We start from the raw sequence: 24,918 nt of genomic DNA, 5'->3' as shown, positions 1-24,918 counted from the left end.
AGACTTCTAGGAAAACCTATTAACATAACCATCATTCAAGTCTATGCTTCAACCACAGAGGCTGAAGAGGAAATTGAAAGCTTTTACGCAAGTATCCAAGAAGAAATTGATCACACACCAAAACAAGACATGCTCATAATTGTAGGTGACTTGAGCACAAGAGTAGGAAATAAAGCAGAATCAAATGTCTTTGGAAAATTTGGAGTGTAGGGGGGTCAGACATAAAGCAGGAGATCAGCTCATGGATTTCTGTGAAGCCAACAACTTGTCCATCACAAACACATGCTTCAAACAACCAAACAGATGACTGTATATATATAGGCATGACCAGATAGCCAATATAGAAATCAAATAGACTATGTAATTGGTACCAGGAGATGGAGAAGCTGTATTCTCTCTGCTGAAATGAGACCAGGAGCAGATTGTGGTACTGACCATGAACTGTTAACATCAAACATGAGAGTGAAGCTGACAAAGAGCACTAAAAGAATCATAGTCCCAAAACAGAAGATAAATAACATACGTGGTGGATTTAAAGTCCACATGAAACACAGATTTGCATTGTTAAATTTAATTTACCGAGAACCAGAAGAACGGTGGACTGAAACCAGAAGTATTGTTAGGGAAGAATGAAAAAAGACAATGCCAGAAGTGAAAAGGGAAGAAAAATCTAGCTGGATAGTCCTGATGGACAGTGTCAGGACAGAATACGGAGAGACAGAATAGTTTTCTATAAGCAAAGGTGTAAGTTGAGGATGTGTTTTACCTCCCTATTGTTTGATGCGTACACAGAATATATCATACAAAAAACTGGGTTTGACTCAGAGGAAGGAGAGTGAAAGTTGGTGGAAGAAAAATCAATAACTTAAGATATATAGATAGCACCACCTTACTGGAAGAAGGTAGCAATGTTTTGAAATGACTTCTGATGAAAGTGAGAGAAGAAAGTGTCAAAGCAGGCTGCATTTCAATATCAAGAGGACAAAAATCATGACTACAGAAGAAACACACCCCTTTAACACAGACAATGAAGACTTCAAAATCGTTAAAGATTTACCTTAGTCTACTCATCAGTCCACATGGAGACTGCAGCCGAAGAAATCAGGCTGAGATTTGGAAGGGCAGCAATGGAAGAATTAGGAAAGATCACCAAGATCAAAGCTGTGTCATTAGAGACCAAGGCTAGGATTCTGCACACCCTCATATTCCCAATTACTGTGGACCGATGTGAAAACTGGACAGTGCAGAAGGCTGATGGTAAAAAACATTGATTCACTTGAAATATGATGTTGGAGGAGAGCTCTATGGAACTGCTAGAGAGATGAACAAGTCGGTCCTAGAACAAATTAAGCCTGAAACATCACTGGAGGCAAATGACAGACCTGAAGCTGTCCTACTTTAGACACATCACGAGAAGGCAGGGTTCCTTGGAAAAGACAATAATAGTGGCAAAAATGGAAGACAGCAGAAAAAGAGGAAGACCAAATATGAGATGAATTGACTCCATAAAAGAAACTTAGGCATGTGTCTACTGGAACTGAGCAGGGCCTTTGAGTACAGGACATTGTGGATATCACTCATTCATAGGGTCACTGGGAGTTGGAGCTGAGTCAATGGCATGTAATACACACAACATGCCACAGTAAAAAGATAATCAGCTGTGGAGACAGATGTTCGGTTATATTACTTCCTTATTGGGTGACCTTCATAAAGTCACTTAAATTCTCAGAACCTATGACTTGCACACAAAAAAATTAGAAAGCTTGTCATAGAGATTAAAAATGATAATTTTTATAAAACAACTAGAAAGGTGTCTGGTAAAATAAATGATGCATACAGATATGCTCTCTTTATATTGCTCCAAGTTGTTTTCTAGTTGAAACTTACAGTCGGTGTTTAATTTTGTAGACATTAGATAATTTAGTCCTATATTTTTATACCAAAACTCAGGAAGAAAGTAGGCTGAAAGACAAATCCAGGCTTTTCTGCCTGGACTTCTACAGTCATGTAATGACCTTTGTTCTCCCTTGGTCTGAATGCTCAGACTGGCAGGTTAGTCCCCAAAGGACATTGATCTTGGACCCTGTGACTCATTGGTTAGCATGCTCTGTTTTGTACCTTTCCAGAAGGTAAGGATGACCTTCTGCAAAAGTTATCAAGCTCTACTAGTGAGATCTGAGTGCAACTTCAACAGATGTCATCATTTTTTAGATTTTTCATTTATAGAACCTCCACCTAGTTTCCTGGAATCTGAGGACATTTACTCATTGTGCTGTGGGGAAGTGCTCTGGGCCTAAAGCAAGAATACTACTTTCAAAGTAAAAGAACTAAATAATTAACAAGAGGACCTACTCAAAGGTGAAATTTGGCCAAGGTATTAGGACTAGTATGCAGCAAAGTGCCTAAGGTATATCATGGATATTTGATGAAAGTTCTTGGTCATCACTGTAATTTTAAAATTCATCCAGTGACCTGGAAATTCTGTAGGATGGTTTTTTTAAAAAAGATTTTTAATTTTTATTTATTTATTTTTTTTGTCATCTCGAAGTGTATTGGATTGTGCAGAAAGATTCCTTCTGCAGAATTACCCACAGGGGATGTCCTTCATCTTAGTGACAGGGGAAATGGGGCTGGACCCTGGGGTAGCCGGACCTTTATCTGGAGCTTGGTGAGAGAGCCTGTTTCTTTTGCGCTTTAAAACAGTGAGGGGGCGCCTGGCCAGGCATAGCTCAGTGGTTGAGCACTGACCTAGGATCCAGGAGATCGTGGTTCGATTCCAGGTCAGGGCACATGCTCAGGTTGTGGGCTCGAACCCCAGTGGGGGGCATGCAGGAGGCAGCCAATCAGTGACTCTCATCACTGATATTTCTATCTCTCCCTCCCCGCTCTGAAATCAATAAAGATATATTTTTAAAAAGTTAAACAATGAGGGGATGGAGTGCAGTGTAGAATGAAACTTTTAGAAGCTCAACACAGGAAGCTGGCATGGTGGGATTTGCCTATATGGTGGTGTAATTCCATCCTATTGGGAAACAGGTATTTGCCTTTTAGAGAGTTTTGTCTCTATCAGATTATCGTAATGAGTTCCTTCAACTTCTCCTGGGGCATTATTCTTGCAACTCTTGATAATGGGGGTTGAATTTTCAGTATGCCAGGTACTACTTTTACATCTCATTTCTGGTGCTGGGTTTTAGCAATTCTCAAGCTGAGGCCCATCATTCTATACCCACATCTATATATAGGTGCTGAGGAGGGCGATACAAGTAGCAGAAAACTGTTTACTATTTGTTATTTTTATTTAAAAAAAGAGTAGTTGAACAAATTGAGATAAATGGGAATGAAACTAAATTGTGCTGAAGAGAAAGTCTATTCTTTTATCTTCTAGATTAATTTTTTTGTATAAGTAGATCATTTATAGGTTAAAATAATTATGAAACTTGGAATTTATCCAGTTCTGTAGTGGGTAATTACAAAATTGCTTTGTTTAATTATGTGGTATTTTATAGGATGGCATTTTTAACCTTTGTCACTAGCGCCAAGTAGAAGGAGACACAGCTCTTTGTAATAAGTATCATAATTCTAATTGCATCTAAAGTTTATTTAGTAGCTATTCACTTTTAAAGACATGCTCTAATTTGTGTAATTTTTTTAGTAGGTAAAAATTGCTAAAGCAAATTGGTTTGTAGTAACAAAAGTAAAACAAGAATAACTTCTTGTTAAAGTCTGCTCCACTATTCCAACTTCTTGAGTCCAGCTCTGGCTAACATAGACACTGCCAATCCACTTTGTAGCATGAGGCAAAGCCTTATATAATCAAGAGGCTCATTAAAGACAATCAGAGGATTTCAGAGTATGCTTAAAAATCAGAACTAATGTTCTGTATATTTAAAAATGAGATCAAAGTGGACTCCATGTCCAGAAGACCCTTTGCATATATTATCCTTCTGTGTTATCAGAAGTAACTTCCATTGACATTCACTGTAAGTCCATATATGTACTAATGACAGATTAAACAGTTAAACCATCACATTTATTCATTCAATATGAATATTGAATGACTTATGTCCAAGGCAATGAAAACCCAACACTGCATATAGCATCTTTTTTGATACTTTTGTCTTTAAAATGCAACTACAAAGATAGTACTTTATTTATTTGAATTTATTGGGGTTACTTGATTAATAAAATTATGTAGGTTTAAGGTGTACAACACATCATCTGTTTATTGTATTGTGTGTTCACTGCCCCAAGTCATGTCTCTTTCCATCCCCATTTGTCCCCCTTTTACCCTCTTCTACCTCTACCTACTGCCAATTCCCTCTGTTAATGACCATATTGTTGTCTATGAGTTGTTTTTTGCTTAAACCCTTTACCTTTTTCCAGTCCCTTTACCCACTCCCTTCTCACATCTGTTTCTATTTTGTATGTTAGTTTATTTTGTTCATTAGATTCTACATATAAGTGAAATCATACAGTATTTGTCTTTCTCTGACTGGCTTATTTTACTTAGCAAATATTCTCCAGGTCCATTCCTGCTGTCATAAAAGGTAAGATTTCCTTCTTTTTTACAGCTGAGTAGTATTCCATTGTCTAGTTGTACCACAGCTGTAAAATCCACTCATCTATTGATGGGCACTTGGGCTGCTTCTAAATCTTGGCTATTGTATATAAAGCTGCAATGAACATAGAGGTGCATATATTCTTTCCGATTAGTGTTTTAGGTTTCTTCGTATGTATTCACAGAAGTGGAATCACTGGGTCATAAGGCAGTTACATTTTTAATTTTTTGAGGTAACTCCATACTGCTTTCCACAGTGGCTGCACCAATCTGCATTCCCACCAACAGTGCACAAGGGTTCCCTTATCTCCACATCCTCATCAACACTTGTTTCTTGATTTGTTGATGGCAGCCATTCTGACAGGTGTGAGGTGATACCTCATTGTGGTTTTAATTTGCATCTCTCTGATGATTAGTGACATTGAGCATTTTTCTATATGTCTGTTGAATGTCCTCTTTGGAGAAGAGTCTATTCAGGTCCTTTGCCCTTTTTTTTTTTTTAGTTGAATTGTTTGGTTTTTTTTGGTGTTGAGTTTTATAGGTTCTTTATAAATTTTGAATATTAACCCCTTATCAGATGTATTGGTGAGTATGTTCTCCCATTCAGTGGGTTGTCATTTTGTCAATTGTTTCCTTTGCTGTGCAAAAACTTTTTAGTTTGATGTGGTTCCATGTGTTTATTTTTCTTCTGTTTTCCTTGCCAGAGGAGATATATCAGAAAAAATATTGCTACGAGAAATGTTTGAAATTTTACTGCCTGTGTTTTCTTCTAGAATTTTTATGGTTTTGAGTCTAACATTTAAGTCTTTAATCCATTTTGAGTTTATTCTTGTGTATGGTGTAAGAAGGTGGTCTAGTTTCCTTTTTTTGCACATATCTGTCCAATTTTCCCAACATCATTTATTGAATAGACTATCTTACTCCATTTTGTGTTCTTGCTTCCTTTGTCAAATATTAATTGACCATAAAGGTGTAGCTTTATTTCTGGGCTCTCTATTCTGTTCCATTGATCTATATGCCTGTTTTTATGCCAATAACATGCTGTTTTGATCCCTATGACCTTGTAGTATAGTTTGATATCAGGTAGCATGATTCCTCTAATTTTGTTCTTCTTTCTCAAGATGACTGTGGCTATTGGGGGTTTTTTGGTTCCATATAAAATTTTGAAATATTTGTTCTAGTTCTGTGAAATATTGCATTGGTATCTTGATAGGAATTGTGTTGAATATATAGGTTGCTTTGGATAGTATGGACATTTTAACGATATTAATTCTTCCAATCCATGAACATAGTATATGCAACACAGAAGGTCTTGGATGCTGTACATGTACTGGGTTTGCTTCACAGCTGAGAAACCCTGAGCTTAGAAACCTCAAACTTTTATAATAAATGAGCTGAGAGAAAACCTGACCAATTTTTGCCCACAGGAGAGACAGTATTTTTGTTATTCTGTGCAACAAACTTCTATCTCTTCCCTCTTCTCTAGAAGGAGACATATTTGTATCATTCAAGGCCGTTTACTTTATAAACGTCCTTTAAAAGAGAGAACATGTTGTTAGTGCCTCTGTGCAGACTTGCAGAAATAAGAAAGACCCATGCAGAACTTTCTTCCAGCACTAAAATCTTTGTTACCAGTTGTGTGCTGTTCCTTGAATTACTACAACACCTGTGTATGTGATTATACCATTTCTTGAACTGCTCTAAGGGTTGCTTTTCTGCAGGGGATGTGTCTTTCCTCCTGTATTTACCACATCCAGCTGGGTACTGGGTATAGAACAGGCATTTGGCAAAGTTTTTAAGATACAGGCTCATGTCCTTTAAGTATGTCTGGATCAGTCTTTAAATTTATTGCCTCAGCTGCCTTAGGAGAAGAGATAGGAAAATGGAATAAGTAGGCTTTCACTAAAAGTCTCAAGTGGCTTTAATCGTTCAGTGGGGGAGTTTTTCTTTAGGATATAAGCACTAGAGCTACAGCAGCTGTGATGGAGGCAGCAGGATTAGCAGTCAATAGCTATTAGGACAGAGAGCAGCCGTGGAGATTGGAGTGCTGGCAGCCGGAGAACAAGACTATCGGGACAGTGTTGACAATCAGCCACAGTATCAGAGACAGAGCCACACCCAGCACCAAGCAGCAGATATGCAAGTCTTTAGACCATGCAACACCTGAATAGGACCTTAAAAGATGTTTAGGAGCTTTATGGTCACAAAAATGGGAAGGGGAAACAATAGCATGTGGAAAAGATAGAAATAGAAACATTGTTGGGGAAACATCCAAGTAATATATACAACAGTGGGCAAAAGTAGGTTTACAGTTATTTGTATGGAAAAAGATATGCAGGTTATGATTATTACAATGTGTTTATTATAATCACATTATGACATGATTATTATACGTTTTGTGCACTCACAACTATAAACCTACTATTGCCCACCTCTGTATACACAACACACACACACACACACACACAGACACACACACACACACACACACAGCTGGGGTTGGGGGAGATTCAACAAGAAACTAGCCAGAGCCTAGCTAATGAAGGGCACTTAATAGTGCTTCTGAAAATTCTCAAAGGATAGTTCTCTGTTCAGCAACTGTCTGCCATGGGCCCATTAAGAGATGAATGTAATTGGGAATACATGTTTAGAAACTTTCAAAGCAATTTGAAGTATATATGCTTGTTAAACCTAATAATAGAAATTTCACAAATTTTAGGCTTGTATTGTTTGTTTTTACATTAAAATTTTCAATAATTAATTTTTATTGTGTTTTATAAAAGTATGCTTTTTAAATTGATATTTGTCAGGAAATACACTTTTTTGAAAAATTTTTTTTGAGGAAAGTCTGCTAACACATTTATTGTGTTGGTGGGGTGGGGCGGAGTGCTCAGGAATGCTTGGTGGGTGGGCTCCCTTCCTGTTCACTGTCACAGGCTTCTGGGCGCAGGTTGGTCCGGGCCCTGTGGATGGCGGCCTTGAGCAGGTACCAGTGGTACTTGTTCTTGTGGACCATGTATTGGATGCTGCTCATGGTGGCCCCGGTGTTCTTGTTGATGGTGGTTCACTGGCAGGAGGTGGTCAGCTTTTCTGGCTGGATCTCTGCTTCATGATGACTACCACACTTTGCAGGCTGCATGCCCACTGCCTTGTGGTGAATCAGCCCGATGTAGCAGGAGATGCGGGCCTTTGGATGGTTGTGTTCCGTGTTGCTGGTCCCTCTTGATCAGGAAGCAGGAAAAGGTCCATGCACCACCCATTGCACATGGGCAGACATGCAGCAGCACTGCAGTGGTGGAGATGGAAAGAGGCCTACATGGGTTCTTAAATCCAAATGGTTTGGGAAGATGGCTGTAGGTAAGACTTTTAGTAGGAAATGAGGCCTTTGCATGTGCACTGATTTCTCTGATGGTGGGGAAAGGTGGATTTTTGGAGAAGGCAATGCTAGAGGCTGGATTTAAATTAAATGGTGATGCCCAGCCAGGCGTGGCTCAGCGGTTGAGCGTCAACCTAGGATCCAGGCGATCGGGGTTCGATTCCCGGTCAGGGCACATGCCCAAGTGGTGGGCTCAATCAATGACTCATCATTGATGTTTCTTTTCTCTCTCTCTCTCTCCCTCTCCTTTCCTCTCTCTGAAATAAATAAAGATATATTTAAAAAAAAAATTAATTAAACGGTGATGGCACTTGTTCCCTAGAGGGGTGGTCAGAGCTAGAATTGAGGGAGCAGCAAGCAGAGACTGCTAGAAAAGGAAAGATTCAAGGAGGCAATAGTAATGGCTAACCCTTGTGAAAGCCCTCATTAGGCGCCAGGCACAGATCAAGAGCTTCCCTGGGTTATCTCATTTCATCCCCCAGCAGCTGATTAGGCAGCACTGATATTATCCCTCCCATTTCACAGGTGAGGAAACTGAGACAGATTAAGGAATTTGTCTGGGGTCACACAGCTAGTACGTAGTAAAAATGAAACTCGAATCCAGGTAATCCAGCTCAGGCACTGTTTTATACTACCCTGCAAAATCAAGGAGACTTGGTGGCGAATTATCTGAGCAAACCAGATGAACATACTCCTAAGGAGGAAGTCAGGGTTAGATCTGACTCACCTGTTGTTGGTGCTGGCAGGCCCAATGCAGGGGGTGGAGGAGGAACCTTTTAAAAATTAAAAACATTATAAAGGACTATGATATAAGCATTTCACTAAGTGCTTCAACTTAATTCTTCACCACAACCCATTAGGTGGGCAGGTTGAATATAAATTGGCAAAGAAAAAGGAAAACTTGAAAATAACTACAACGTTTCCACAGCCTGGATAAGTAGGAGCATATCAAGAGAGGAATTCTAAAACAGGAGTAGGTTTTGTTTAGGAAAGGGCTCTGGAAGCCCATTTTAGGCCACTGAGGTCCCCTCTCATTCCTGATTCTTGCAGATTCTCACTTTACTCTGATCCAGCTAATGACTTTAGGATGAATTGATTGGGAGGGAAAGGGGAAAGGAAGAGCAAGTATATTGATGAAAAGCTGAAAAGAAGGGAAGAATGGTGATGATAGGAATAGAAAATCCTTTTCATGATGGTGCGTAGACAGAAAAGGGCAGGGCTGACCTCCACTGCAGTGAGGCCCACACGCGAAGACCCAGAAGAGGCTTACTAGTGATTAGCAGCATTTTGAATAGCAATAAATAAAAGAAATGCAAATATTATATTTTAGGCTCATGAGAAGAGACTAACCTTTCATCAGAAGGAATTGTGCAGAACTCGAATACAGGGCAAAAATTATCTGAGGTTTATTGGCTGCATGCCAACCCCTGACTACTGCCCATTGGGTCAAGGGTCCAGTGCAGGGTCATCTTGTGTCCCTCCCAGTGACCCCAGAGAGATCCCATCTTTGATTTGAACTCTCTCCCACTTCTCCCCATCCCCCCAATAAACACAGATCCTAAAGAACAATGGCATATAACCTACTTTGCCAGGTGACTTTCAAAGGTACACACTTCAGATTTCAGGAAATATTTATTTATTTATTTGTTTGTTTGTCAATGTTTCTTGAGGTAAATAGTTTTCAGAAATGGAGGTGGGAGAGCGGCATTAATCGGGGAGGTGGGAAGTGTTTTTCACTTGGAGAGTTGCTGGGGGGTGGTTATCATCTCTTCGGCTTTTGTCCCACATGTTGCCTGAATGGCCATTGTCTTATTGATTTATTGTTGGTATAATTAGTTGGCCTGCGTTTTCAGGTGCCTCATTAAACATTTCTGGGTTTCTGACCCCTTTGCCAATACACAACCCTTACTTGTTAGAGTGCCCAAAGAGAATTTGGTAACATTTTAGAGGATTGTGTTGAGTACGGGACCTTCACAGTCTCCTTATCTAATCAGAGAGGAACAAGTACAAGGATGCAGGGCATGTGCTGGGAACAAGAGGTGGTTTATATGATTCTTTGTGCTGATGTAAGTAGACAGTATGGGCCTATATTACCTGGAGTTTGGTGAACTAAAAAGGAAATAGCATTGTGTGTGTGTGTGTGTGTGTGTGTGTGAGAGAGAGAGAGAGAGAGAGAGAGAGAGAGATTGATTTTTGGTTTCTTTTACCAACGGAGTTTGCTTAATAGCACTTTATTGTACTCATATGTACTCATTTTCACTCCCAAACATCCTTCCGTTTTCGTTTTGTTCTCTCTCTCTCTCACTTTAAATTAAGGAAAAGCAGGAGAGTTTGAGATAATTAATTTTCAGCTAATGTCTACATCTTGAAGCATGTTCCACTTTTCTCTGGATGTTTAATGATTAGGTTTCAGTGATTACATTTAGGCATTTTTAAGCTGAAGATGGAAGTTAGCTGTGTGTTTAGTCACGGCTGTCTGCATCATTCTGTAGTCTCCTTCAATATATTCTAACTGCAGTCACTTTCCTCTAATGGTAACTCACAGAAAGCCAATAACATCCTCAATAAAAGGGTTAATGATATTTCCTTCTCCTCTGGGGCCCTTAGATTTCGCTGAATCTCTTTCCAGGACTGAGGAAATCCTATTAATGGAAAAATAAAAGTGGAGCATGCTGTACCGGTCGACGCTCACCCTGTCTCTGGTCGGGGGTGATGGCCACTACTGAACCCATCTGAGTGTCATTTGAAATCTATTCCCATTAAACCCTGGATGCGACTAAAGGAGGGATGTTTCTGTCAGGCCTGCCCAATGACTCGAGTCCAACCTGCAGTATTTCAGGTTGCCAAACATTTCCAGGGCTGAGTTCACAGAGAGATCCCCCATTTTGAATTAAAATTGGGAGTAGGCGTGAGCAAATAAAACCACTCAGAGAGAAAGTGTAGGAATCTTTACAAGTGCAACTTTGTAAGATTCCTCCCTCCATTCTGAAAAAAAAAAAAAAAAACAAAGAAAAAAGGAAAGAAAAGAAAAGAAAAGAAAAGAGCACTAACAGGACAAAGGAAGAGCTGTATCTTTCCAAAAGGTTTTGAGAATAAATGAAACATATACTTTATTTTATTTTTTCCCCATTTTTTCACTGCCCTAGGGCAATGCTTCTCAAATTTTAATGTGCATACAAATTACTTGGGGGCTCTTGTTAAACTGCAGCTTCTATTCACCAAGTCTGGGATGAGACCTGAGATTCTGCATTTCTAACAAGCTCCCAGGTGATGCTGGTGCCACGGACCACACTTGGAATAGAAGCTAGAACAGGGGTTCTCAAAGTGTGGTCCCTGGACCAGCAGTATTACCTAAAAACTTGTTAGAAATGGAGATTCTGGGGCGCCAGTGTAGAATGACTATGGTAAATGGAATGCTCCCCCAAAGATGCCTACCTTCTAATCCATGGATCCTGTGACTATGTTACATATAAAAGAAACTTTGCCAGTGTAATTAAGGTTTACAGACTTTTAAGATTATTCTGTATTATCCAGTGGGTCCAATCTAATCACAGTGAGTCCTTAAAAGTAGAGAACTTTCTCTGGCTGGAGTGAGAGAGATAGGCAAAAAGGGAAAGTCAGAGAGATTCAAAGTGTGAAAGGGATGGCCTTGTGGAGGGGGCCACGTGGCAAACATGGGAAGGAATCCAGGCAGCCTGTAGGAGCAAAGCCCAACCCATGACTGACAGCCAGCAAAGAAATGGTGACTTCAAGGAACTGAACTTGGCTGCAACCTGTATAAGCTCAAAAGAAGATTCTTTCCTAGAAGCTCCAGGAAGGAATGCAGCTCCATTGGCTCCTGATTTCAGCCCTGTGAGGCTCTAAGCAGAGGACCCACTTGAGATGTGCTGCGTCTGGACTTGTGACCCACAAAACAGTTAGATACTAAAACTGTGTTTTGAAGCCACCAAATTTGTGGAATTTTGTTACAATAGTAATAGGAAACTTATACATTGACTGAATCAGAAACTCTGAGTGTGGAGCCCAACAATCTTTTTTCTTAACAAGTTCTGCAGGCCATTCTGATACATGCTGTAAAAAAGATTGCGCTTGAGCATGTACAGAACCCAACATAAATGGAGTTCTGCCACTTAATAGCTGTTGCAGCATTGGCCAGTCTTCCTAACATCCCTACTCTTTATTTTTCTCATTTGTAAAATAAGGTTAATAAAACAAAGGGTTGATATGAGAACTTTGATCAGAATCTCTGGTAGAATATTTAAGTTCTTATTACAGCCAGTCCTCAAATGTTACTGTCTTTCCTTCCTTTCATTTCCTTGCATGAATACACTAAATGTAAATAGTATTGATAATGCTGATATCAGCTTTCTGGGGCTTAGGTCTTGGAACTTGACCTTGATCGTCATTGTAAATATGAGCTAGATAGGAAAAACACAATCACAGGAAGGAGACGCAGGTCTAATTCATAAGAAATTGCTCCGCTCAGCTTAATTGCTACTCTTCAAAAAGAAAAATGAGTATGTTTCTCTTGTTTTTAGAGAAAAATCAGCACTGTTCAGATCTGGATATAGAACATTGGGTTCTAAATGTGACTTTTAATGGTGGCAAGAGTGTGAGTTGGTTATTTGCATCATGCAATCTTTGCCGTGGGACCACAGCAGCTAAAATATGTTTATATTCTGTACGTTAAGTATGCAGTGTACTAATTCTAATTTGCTAGTCTACTGGAGTGCTCTAATGCTCATTAATTAAAAAAAAAAGTTCAAGTGTATTTTCTTCCATTTGTGTCCATCCCTGAGCTGAAAATACTTGCTAATTCTTTCTCCTTTACCCACTCTGCATGGTGAGCTGCTTCCTCGGATGATTACATATACTTCTTCTCCATGATCATCAATCACTGTGTGATGAAATTTGTTGATCGGGTTTATTTTGCAAATGATGCAGTTTGCAAAGTCCCAGGTTCATAGTCATTTTCCATTGCTGTCTAGACGAGACTAAAACTCTCAATCAATCAACAATTCTAGATTAATTTTTCCCTCTCTGTGAAATAAAAAAAAAAGGGAATTAAGAGTTAAATTAGGCTTCCTGGCTTATGCATTTATTAATCAATCAACCTTCCACATAATAGTAAATTAATGTTTATGGTACAATATCCGCATACCGATTTCTGTGTCTGCCAGCTCGAAGACAGTGCCATGCTGAAGCAAGATTCTATCTGCTGTGAACATTTTTATAATGAGCTACAGCCCTGGAAACATTGAAATCCATTTAAAGAGTGACCTGAATAATCTCTCAGAGAAAATTAAATGGGTGTAAGATCATGAATAAGAAGTAAATATATATTTAAAAGCATTAAGATGGCATCTATTTTTTACCGTGTCATTTTTGGTTTTATTCATATAAAACTGCATCTAGGTAACTTGGAGGTAGAGTTGGAGGGATTCTACAACTTTGAGACTCTCCTCCTTTGAATATAGATATAGCCCAAATCTCTCACATCTACATTTCATTTATTATTATTAGGTGTAGTAAATGTGTTTAGTGCCTAGTGAGTGTCGCTAAGTATCGTTTTATGTGCAACATGTTGATTTTCTCTGAAAATGGAGTAAGGAGCAGGGGTTAATTACCTAAATAGTGTGGTCCTCAGACCAGAAACACCAACATCAGCTGGGAACTTGTTAGAAATGCTGAATCTCAGATTCCAGGTCTTCTGGACCAGAATCTGCTTTATAGCAAAATCCTAGGCAGTTTGCACGTATGTTAAAGGGTGAGAACTGCTTGGATAAAAAAGTGGCTGGGAGATGGGGGTGTGGAAGACATGAAGAATGTCAAGGGTAGAGGTGATGAAAGACAATATTGGGCAGAAATGCGCTTCTCTCCTACTTGCCATCAAGTTGTGAAGGGTTTGCAATGAGCCTCCTGTGCTGTCTTGCCTTTTTGTCCTAGTGTTCAGTAGAGTGCATATGTTTAATAGTTGCATAGATTTGAGGGTGTAGCTTATAATTATGCACTCATAGAGCAAATCTATATGACTTGCTTCTATTTTCTAATGTAGTGTCTTCTGAATTTTAGCATGACCTTGAATGAAAAGTGGTGTTGGTGGTGGAAAACCCAAGGGTTTTGTGGCTACACTCAACTGGGTTTTAACTCTAACCCTAATAATGTTCTTAATTGTATTAAAAGTTTTTTTTATGTAAATAGGTTTTCTAAATAAATAAATATATATGTATATATATATTTATATATATTTTTAGAGCCATCACAGATGGATTACATGAGATGATGATGCATAGGAAGTTTGAAGTTCAGCGACCAGAACCAGATAGATTTCTAACAAATGCAATTTTGTTGCTTGTTTTCTACCAGCCACTCACTAATCCATCCCATCCCCACTGTCATATAGATATAAATATGTATACAAGCCTAAGATCTATCTATCCATCCAACATCCATCTGTATACCTGTCATCTATTTATCTAAACTTTTTTCTTTCTCTCTACCTGTCTTTTCTTCTGTCTTCTGACATAAGTGATAATTTCTTGTGTTCTCATTAGACATGCCACCATCACTACCTCAACTCCCTTTTCCACCTATGCAAGTGAGGATATGGAGGCAAATGAGGTACTTGGGAAGAAATGCTCCAAACAGCTGAGCTTGCAAGGTGTTGACTGCTATTGTATTAATATTATGTATGTGTTGCATTCATGGATCACGACTTTCTTTTCTCCTAGAAGATAATTGGCACTTCCCAGAGCCCATCTTATCCCTTCCCACATGTTCTTAGCAATCTGCTGGCTGGGTAACATGGGTGTCAATCTAGATTCGATGTTGCCATGCACTTTTCCCCCAGCTCGCTCCCCATTTCCTACATACTTCTGTAACTGTGTTGGGTGTACCCATAAATACCAGTGAGGAGGATGAGACTCAGTTTATTTAGGCTTTTGTTGACATTTAGGTTCTGAACACAACCCAGATAATATTGGGCTACAAATTCCCCCCTTTCTACTCTGAGGGCTTAGGGAGGAATGGGGAAAACACCTACTTTGTGCTTTTGTTCTCACATGGAAGGCTCTTGAGCTCAGGTGTCTTCAGGTAATTGGTGTCAGAATCCTGACATTGAGAGAACAAGATTTTGATACTGAAACTTATCTTTCAATATGAGCTGGAATTATTCCCCACTGAGCCAAACTGCTCATTTATCTTGTATGTGACAAAAATCTGCTCCAGCATATGGTTTCATCTTCGATAGGGGAAAAAAAGTCATTTTAATTGCTAGTTAAGACTGCTGGGTTACTTTAATTTGCAGGCTTTTTATTAACTGTGATCTATTTCATTTAAATCAGCAATAAATGAGATTTGGTGTTAGCCTCCCAATTATTAAATTTCACAAGCACTGTTAGAAGATTTGAGGTCACTCTTTTGAGACTCTGCACCATTTCCATTTAAGAACTTAGCATACTGGAAGTGTAGGCAGAGTTGTCACACATAGTAGGTTCTTAAAAAATGTTTGGAACCTTGAAAAAGAAGATGTGTAACTCTTGTCTCCCCATTTCCTCTAATGCTTTTGCTCCTATAGGTGTGTGTGTGGGGAGTAACAAGTAATTTCTTCTCATTAAATCTCTCAAATGGAAACATGTGGCAGCAGTTGTTTAAAATGTCTATGTCAGGTATTGAAAGCTGAACATTTGCTCATAGTGAGTTAATGCAGTCAATTTCCTTATTCTCACTTTACTTAGGTAAAGGCAAGCAGGAGCAGCAGCTACTTCAAATAGTATGCCTGTTGTGAAATAGAGAATGACAGTTTTTAGCCTGTGGGATGTAAGTTCTATTAAACTATCTTAGAAAGAGACAGCATATTTTGATGAATGACCTTGTATAGTACTAGAATCCTTGAGACCTCAGTTCTTGTCCCATTTCTACTCTTCACTGAATTGTGACCTTGAACAAGTCACTTATCTCTCTAGATCTCAATTATTTTTCCTGCAGAATGTGAAGTTGAAGCTAAAAATCTTGTTTAGGTTCCACTGAGTTCTTAAGATCTGTCATTCCCTTTCAAATCCCAGTTAGGTCTCAGAGCCTGGGTTCTCATTTGGGTTTTATCAACGACTTACTGTTTAACTCAGGCCAGACATTCTAGGTCTTCATTTCCACATGTGTCACTAGAGTTTTGTTAGGGATGTTCCTGGATTTTAGCCTTTAAGTGGTTAGTTGAACACATTTTTAAAGACATTATGAGAATCTTAAATGTGATGTATCTATATGTTGCCTAGGTTACCAGAAGAGACAGAACACAGTGTGCTTCCTTATAATGACTCAAAGATGTTAGTCGAACACAATACTGATGTGTTTTGACATGCATGTGTCCTAAGGGTCATGGAGGTGCCTCAGCCCATCACTTCAGTCAAGGACATGGAATTGTCATAGTATTTAGTGTCTCCATCTTGTCCCTCTTGCTGTCAGTTGTCACTTCTTATGCTCTTGGTTACCAGGGGAATGCAGGTCACTAAACTTAACATCAATGACCTCAGATTTATACCCCCTACTAAGCCTGTGGCATCTGACTTGAGGGAGACTCCCTTTCTTTTTCTTGAGAGCAAAGTGCATGGGCTTATTGACAACAACTTCCTTTGCAACTTATAGGCCTTTTAAACTGATTTATTTGGTTGGTGACAGTGACTAGAATTTCTAGAGTTGCCAGAAGTAGAAGTTCGGAGTGGGTTCTCATGTACAACTGTATGCAAATATATATTCAGTAATATATCATATTCAATATAAAATAGTACCGTATTTAAAAAATCTTTTAAACTCCATATAGCACTTAGCACAGTGTCTTGTATGTAGCAGACAGCTAATAAATTTTGTGAAAATGCAATCTAAATTTGATTGTGTGGGTTATAGATCTCAATTCACATGTATGTAATGGTCATTTAATTTTTAAAATGTATTATGAAGGGATATATATATATATATATATATGTATATATATATATATATATATATATATCCTGAGATTCCTCAGGCCTCCCTGGGTTGTGGAAAAAATTGGGAGCACTTTAACAGGAACAACCTGAATTTCACTCGTCCCAAGATACAAACATAGGACTTTGAATACTTTGGAAATTCCCTAGATGTGCTTATAAGCCTGTCTATTATTGCCAGATGCTAACACGACCTCTCAGCTTTAACAAGGCAGCCTCTGGGTTTTGCAATGTTTGCAGATTGGAGCCCAGGGTGGGGTGGGGCAGACAGAGACTGATTACATTTTATTGTGAATTAGAGAATGACTGCTCACTCTTACTTCTGTTTCATTCCTCCCCTCTTCTCCTTCTTCTTCTTCTTCTTCTTCTTCTTCTTCTTCTTCTTCTTCTTCTTCTTCTTCTTCTTCTTCTTCTTCTTCTTCTTCTTCTTCTTCATCATCATCATCATCATCATCATCATCATCATCATCATTTTTGGTAGGAGGAAGAGGGGTGTTTTCCCAAGCAGTGTGGTTTTAGTGAAATAGCTTTTCTGTGGGGTTGCCCCCCCCATGCTCCCCAACACTCTCTCTCTTTCTACAGGCCTCAGTCAGGTGTTCAGTGTGGGCTAAGTCAGGAGACAAAGCTCAGTAAGAGAACTCGTGCTGAAAATGCTCCAATGCTGCGGCTTTCCTCCCACTGTGCTCTGTCTGCCTGCCTTCTCTTCCCTTTGATGAGGTCTCTAAGAGGCAGTTCTTTAGTAGCTCTTCCAAATAAGCTCCCAAAGAGCTTACCCCATGAATTCACTGGACATGCCATCATATGTGTGACTGTCAGCTTAGGTTCCTGCTGGGATCCAAAATATATGGAATGTCCGACATGCTGGATATTGTACACTTCATGTAGGAGCTCACCCAGGAGGTGGCAGGTCCACAACATGGATAGCCTTTGACAAGGCAGGCTTTGAGGGACAGTTTATGTATTATCCAGACCTTTATTTTACCTTTGTTATATCATGTCATGGTTCCTGTTTCATGATGAGTTCAAGCTTTTTAAAATACTTCACCAACAGATGAGCAGAAACAGGGAGAGAAAGCAGGTTAAGCTATCATTTTAGCAAGGTGTATGGCGAAGGAGGAGAGTAAGATGATTACATGAAATGAAATGTTTGAAATCAGTGGCAGATCTCAATTATCCATCGACCCCCTGCTTCCCCTGAGCACAGGGCTAACAACAGATGGAATATATAAGCACTTATATGTTCCCATAAACGCCAGTTGCCAAACAGAGCATGTCCTTTTCATTCCACCTGGAATGTGGTAGAAAGATGAAAGACTAACTCCTGTTGCCTTTTCAGTTCTCAATAGCTGTTGAGAAACTGTCTCTGTTTTGTTTCTATTCTGTGAAATAGACGTAAAATTGCAAAAGTAAAGCCAAAACGCTAGTGGAAAAGATCTATAGGAGTTTGTGTGTTCTGTTTTCCACAGCTGTCATCTGCTCTGTAATGATGTTCTTAAAATGTGCACACAAATCCAAGGCATTACCCATGATACACTTAGGCACTTAGCCTTGAGCCATACTAGAATGACCTTCTCAAATCCAATAAACAGTAGCTCTATGACTATTTTATTACATACTGTGATGCTCACAGTCATAAGTGGTTACCTTGAACTTTGTCCCCTTTTTGGTTTTCAAATGAACTTGAAGTGACGTATATAGAGGAAGGCTGCTGTAGCCTGTTCCCTAATGGTTTACCTTTGTACACTGCCCTGAACAGAAGTAAAAACTTATTCCACAAAGTAGGTATATTTCTGTTGTAAATAGTAGAGAAGAAAAGGGAGGATAGAAGAATAAAATTCAGAGAAATCACATTTCAAATGCAAATCTGTGGATTCTCATAAAAATACTAGGTTTTATGACAGTGAGGTGGCTTCCTGAAAACATCTGATTTTTATGGAACTTTACCAACCAAGCAGCCTACCTACCAACCAATAAGTAAGTGTGTCTGAGCACTTATTATATGTTTAGGATTATTATATTTTATTGCTGAATGAATACATTTATCAGATGAATATGTATTGGCTGCCTTTTTTGTATTAATAAGGCATAAACTAGTTGCTGATACAACAGGGCACAGACACTATCCTCAAGAAGCTCCTAGTTTATTAAACCACGAATGCATATTTTAAGTACTATAAGTGTAGTCACCGAAATATTTGCAGGATATTGTGGAATTCATTCATTCACTCATTGGTTCATTCAACTTCTGCAATGTTCTGGCCATTTGAGCTAGTGTCTGGAAATAACAATGTTAAACAAGACAAAATTAGCAGTGGCTCTCATGGAATTTATATTTTCATGGGGTAGAAAGGTATTAAATAAAAAAACATACAAACAAATAAATGCATTAAATGAATAAAAAAATACGTATCACAAAATTTTGCTAGGTACCAGGAAGAAAAGCGTGAGGATTTAGGAGAATGTATAGGAAAGGTCCCTAGAGGTATGCATTCAATGAAACTTTGCTTTGAGCTACCATGTATCCCTATGCCAAGGAATGTGTGCTGCTATGAGTGGGGTCATCAAAATCTTAAAGAGCATTAAGGCCCATTGCAGTGCCTTGGTGGTGTGACTGCACACGACTGGAATGTGTAGTGAGAAGGGTGCTAGGAATTAGTTGATATGATCTACAGTCTTGGCTTAGATACTAATGACCTAATGAAATCATTTAACATTTCTGGGTCTCAATTTTCTCACTTGTAGTCTGAAAACTACAGTAGACTGAAAGAGTTGGACTGGGTCATCTGCAAAGTCCTATCTCACCATAAAATTCAACGTTTCCAATAGGATCAATAATTCCCTATTTCTCTGCAGAAGGGCCAACTTCACAATGTGACATGTGAAAAATTTCATATTTTGGTGACAGTTATCTGCATGAGCTTGGTAAAGCTTAGAGCACTATAAAATATAATTGCTGAAGGAATTAGGCTAGACAGATTAATTTGCACATGCTCAGACCTTATGTGTTCAGGATGTGGAAGTAGGCACAGTTCACCAAAGGCACCATTGCTCCAAAGACCATGCGCCTTATATGGTTCATAGGTCTGCTCACTTTTTAAAGGTTTGATGGAGGAACCATTTGTGTATTTCTCACATTTGTACATTTACCAAAATTGGGGGAAATAACAATGGACATCTCAGGGTGGAATGGAAAGGAGTAGAATAATGAATGGAGGAAAAAAGTTCAAGGTGTGGTGAGTTGAGAACTGGACCAGGAATTTGAATACTCGAGTTCAGTCTAAGTTTTGCCACTTTCCAGCCTTGACTCATTGGACAAGATCTTAAATCTTGTTCCAGTACCATCTGCATGTAAGTAAAAGATAGAAGTTTCCCTGAATTAGCTGTGTTCCCACTTCATATTCAGCATCAGATACTCTTTCCAATCAAATCATGCATGAAACTCCAGCATGCCTGTTAGATAAAGATGATGACATACTGGTTGAGGGAAAGGATTAAAGGCTTGAAGCTCCCTAACTGGGCCTTTCTCTCTCGTTCCTAAAGCAGCTCTGAGGCAGGAAGCCAAGTCTCCTGGAAATTCAGCTTGGAAGCCACTTGACTAAAGGATGTCTGTGTTGCATTGATCACAGTCTGGTGATATCATGCATGGTCCTTTGAATTCCTCACTGCCACCAACTCGCACACTAACTTTTCCCTTGTTTGTACTAACTTACTAAGTAAAAGGTCATTGGTGCATAGAAGTGTATTTCTTTCTTGAATGATTTCTGAGTTCTGGTGGCTTTTGAGTGCTGGTGAGGTTGACTGCAATTCTATGCCTCACTTCTTCCATATTCCAGCCACTCTTCTCTAAGTGAATGCTGGCTGGCATTTAGCACAATCTGGAGGGTTAATTACAATCCACACCAGCGATTTGGTCCTGCATTGGGTAAAGACACTGTACAGACTGTGGAGCACTTGACTTATGCAAATATGACCTTACACAGATTGTTCTATGAGGCCCATGATAACATCTTAGAGATGGAAATTTTCATCATGCCCTGTGTGGCTGATTGCCTCGACGCCAGGGTGCTGGGCAGACAGCAGCCACCATAAGGCAAGGGCCTTCAGACTCTGCTTTTTTGTTGTTCTGTTTTCCCCATGGATTTTTGCTCTGGCTGCATGTGTTATTTCAATATCATTTGTGTTATTACCTCTTTTACGACATTCTAACTGTGATTGAATTGAATGTACTGCAAGGGGTACATTAGAAGGAAAAAAAGAGAAAGTTTAAAGAGGCTTAAAAGTGCCACAGCCTTTATTCCATTTTGTGTGTATTTCCTTTGGCTACCTCAGCATTGAAAGGTATTTTGCACAAAAGCACATGCATAAAAGAGTATGTAAAATTTTCTGCACAGTGTAATGCTTAAGAGTCTAGGTCTTGGATCTAGACAGATGGGGTTCTGAAATTTGTCTCTTCTTAGCTATGTGACCTTTGTCAATGACCTGATGTCTCCCAGCCTCAATTTCTCACCTGTAAATGGGTGTGATGACACCAGCACCTCATACTATTGTCCTAAAGATAAAATGAGATAATATGTGCAAAGTGCTTCACTTTCTGCCTGGTGCTTAAAAAGTCTTATACTTCATTAATAAATTTCATTCTTTATCCACATTATTGGTAGCATTTCCATTTAATAAATAGCCTCTGCTTTGGTATTACTATGGATTTTTTTTAAGTACTTACAAAGCAGAACCTAAATGGAAAAGTTAGCAAAAAATGCAGATGAAAGTGAAAAATGTATGAGATACACCACAGGGATGTAAATTACATAGGGAATATAGTCAATAAAATTGTAATAGCTATGTATGGTGTCAGATGGGCACTAGACTTACCAAGGTGATCACTTTGTAAGTTATATAAATGTCTAATCACTATGTTGTAGACTTGAAACTAATATAACATTGTATGTCAACTGTAATTGAAAAATTTAAAAAAATTAAAAAAATATATGGGGTGCTTTCAAACGATGATTAACACAAAGAATTGTTGGAAATTGGTATAAAGGGAAAGTGAAAGATTTTTAATGCAATGCTATGATTAGCCATGGGTGGGCCAATAGATTTAAAATTTATACCAATGTTTCAAATGTAAAAATGAGAGTTTGGGAAGGCTAGTGTCATTATAACAGCAGTAAAAGCATCCTAAAATGTTATGAATAATTATAAAGGGATAATGACATTGCACCTAAGACATTTTCATTGTGAATAAAATTGGGCTGTTTTAAGGAATGATATAATAAAGAATGTTTTAAAAGCAGGAAAAACATCATCAGTATTAAAGATCATGAAAGCTAGTGATGCATTTTTTCCCTTAAGGCTTAATATGTTAGCTGAAGCTGAAACAAGCACTTGCTTGTCATTTAGAACAGCCACACGTAGGCTTGGCAAGGCTGCATAAATATACGTTTTTGAGCCAAATGTGCATCACAGGACAGCCTCAGAGTAGAATGAGTGTGAAAATGGGTGTGAGTGTGGATCAATGTGATTAAACCCAGGACAGGGTTGCAAGAGAGCGTTTTCATCTTTTGAGATCTTTGGCAGCGAAACACCTTCAGTTCTAATGGCTTAGTGTTGCCTGAGGCTCTCTTTCCATTCTGTGAGTTTGTATTTTTATTTTCCTGACTTTCAGATGCTTATGGGTCCTTCTAAATTGACTGCTTACATGATTACTTGGCTCATATTTACTCGGAGTACACCTGGATCCTTCTGAGAGGGACCTTACATAGATTTCCTAAAATGAAAGCTTTTATTTATTTATTTTTTGCCAAAATAACCCATTTCTGTCTAGAAGTTGGGCTGGCAAAATCTCTGAAGTTGTAAGCTGACACTGCCTAGGCTGGTCTTCAGTCTCAGAACCCCACGGGCCACAGTTAATCTTGTGCCTGCATGACTCTGTTTGACCACCTGGGAATTCAATCCCTATGCCTTGTCCCGTGCCTGGAAAGTAGAGGGAACTCAACACAAACTCTTTCGATGAATGGAAAGAAAGGATTATGGTCAAATGTACATCTTTTCCAGTTTACTGCCTGCCAGGCATGGTGCTGAGGTTGATATTCATTTCATCCCCACAATCACCCTGGTAGGTAGGTAGGTATGATTTTCATTCTATAGACAAGTTAACAGTATTTCAGTTTGAAGAATAGCCAAAAAGATAACTGTTATTGTTGCAGTTGAGCTCATGCCTTAGAGATTACAGAATAATTTAGTAATTATAATTCTACTTCTTCCCTTGTCCTGAGGAGCAGATCACCATAGTCACCACCTGGGCAAGCTTTCCTCTCAGAACATAGGTACATTTTGCAGCTCATTTTTGGCCTTACCACTTTGGGTGATATGGTTATTTTAGATATTTTCCTTATTTTAAATTACAACCCCACCCCAGATAGGTTTGTGGGGTTTCCCCCCCCCCCAAATTAATTTAGTTTACCAGACACATTTCTGGTTCTTAGCATTTTTCTTTGTTCAGGTTCAACAATTTCAAGCTGATTTCCTGCTGAACTTGGATGAATCAGCTGTTCTGTTGGAGTAAGACTTTTGCCTCTCGTTCCTCAAACCATGCCCTTGGGTACCCCGTGAGACATAATAGCCAAGATGCACCCTGGCACCCCGGGATGATATTTAGGGGTAGGGAGGCAAGACTCTGCTGGAATAATTTCAGAGGGAATGTTGCTTTCTCTCTCATCTTCTCTCTCCATTACGTATTTGAGAGCACCAATCTCATTAACAATGACAAAATCAATCACTGAGAAACAGTTGTGGTCAGAATAACTCTAGGGAACAGTTCTTCAAGAAGTGTCACTGCATGTCAAAACACAGACTGCACCAATGGGGCACAGTATACTCCTAAAGTACTGAACCCACCTAGTGCCCTCCAGCAGTATATAAAAGTCCTTTTCCTCCTAATTTTCAATCAGAAGTTGTTATTAAAAGTTGTCTAAAAAAATCAGCTCAGGCTTATTTTCTGTCATTAATTTGAAGCAGATTTTTAATGCTTTATAAAAATTATCCTGAACTATGGGCCTGTGAAGAAAATTTATGAACAGATGTTCTGGGTACGTTCAGAGACATTAGGTTTCCAGAAAATGTGTTTCAAACAGTTGGCTCAGGCATAGGCACACCTTTTAATTACCTTGAACTTGTGATAGGTCAACATTTCAGGGTTTATCTGAATTGTGAGTTACCTTGAGCACTGTCATCATACTAAAGGCAATCATTGACCTTGAAAGAAGAGAGTTAATCATGAAAAGCAATTCAGCAATTGGCCATGTCACTAAATAACTGAGGAGAGAGAGAAAGAGACAGAGAGGGAGAGAGACTGAGAGAGAGAAAATGAAAGATTATACATATACATATATATATATATATATATATATATATATATATATATATATATGTATTTACATATTTCATGGTTTAAAAATGTGAAGTTACTGATTCTGCATAAGTAATCCCCGAGCTTTATGTTTCTTTAAGGTGGGATGAGTGTGCACTGAGCCACCCATATTTTCTTTTCAGTTTTCCTTCGACTGTATTTAGTAACTCTGCCTGTGGCCATATCTTTGTTGTGTGGAGTAAACTGGCTTATGTGGAAATGAAACTTGCCAGCATTGTGCCTCATGCACATTAGAGGGCAAGTGAGTGTTGAATTGATTTAACCCTAATTTCACTGGGCTCATGCTCCAGAGAAGTATATGTTGGTTGCATCTCAACTCAGAAACTCAACTACACATAAAAACTCATGATATGACTTTCCCTGTCTTTAATCCCTTAAAAAAACACCCATTCTTAGTTTCTCTTTGATGAGGAAATCATTCTTAATGTGGAAAGAGAATTGTCTCACATTATTCTTTTAAGGCACAAAATAATTTTTTCCCCATTATCTTCCCAGTATTGGGAAGTACTCCTTATTGTTGAAACTGTAGATTATACAAATGGGTCCTTAAATAAAGTCTAAAGCACTGTCTTCGGAC

The sequence above is a fragment of the Miniopterus schreibersii genome (assembly GCF_964146895.1).
Source record: "Miniopterus schreibersii genome assembly, chromosome: 2".
Classification (NCBI taxonomy): Eukaryota; Metazoa; Chordata; class Mammalia; order Chiroptera; family Miniopteridae; genus Miniopterus; species Miniopterus schreibersii.
The sequence above is the reverse complement of the archived record's forward strand: the minus strand, read 5'-3'. Positions refer to the sequence as shown.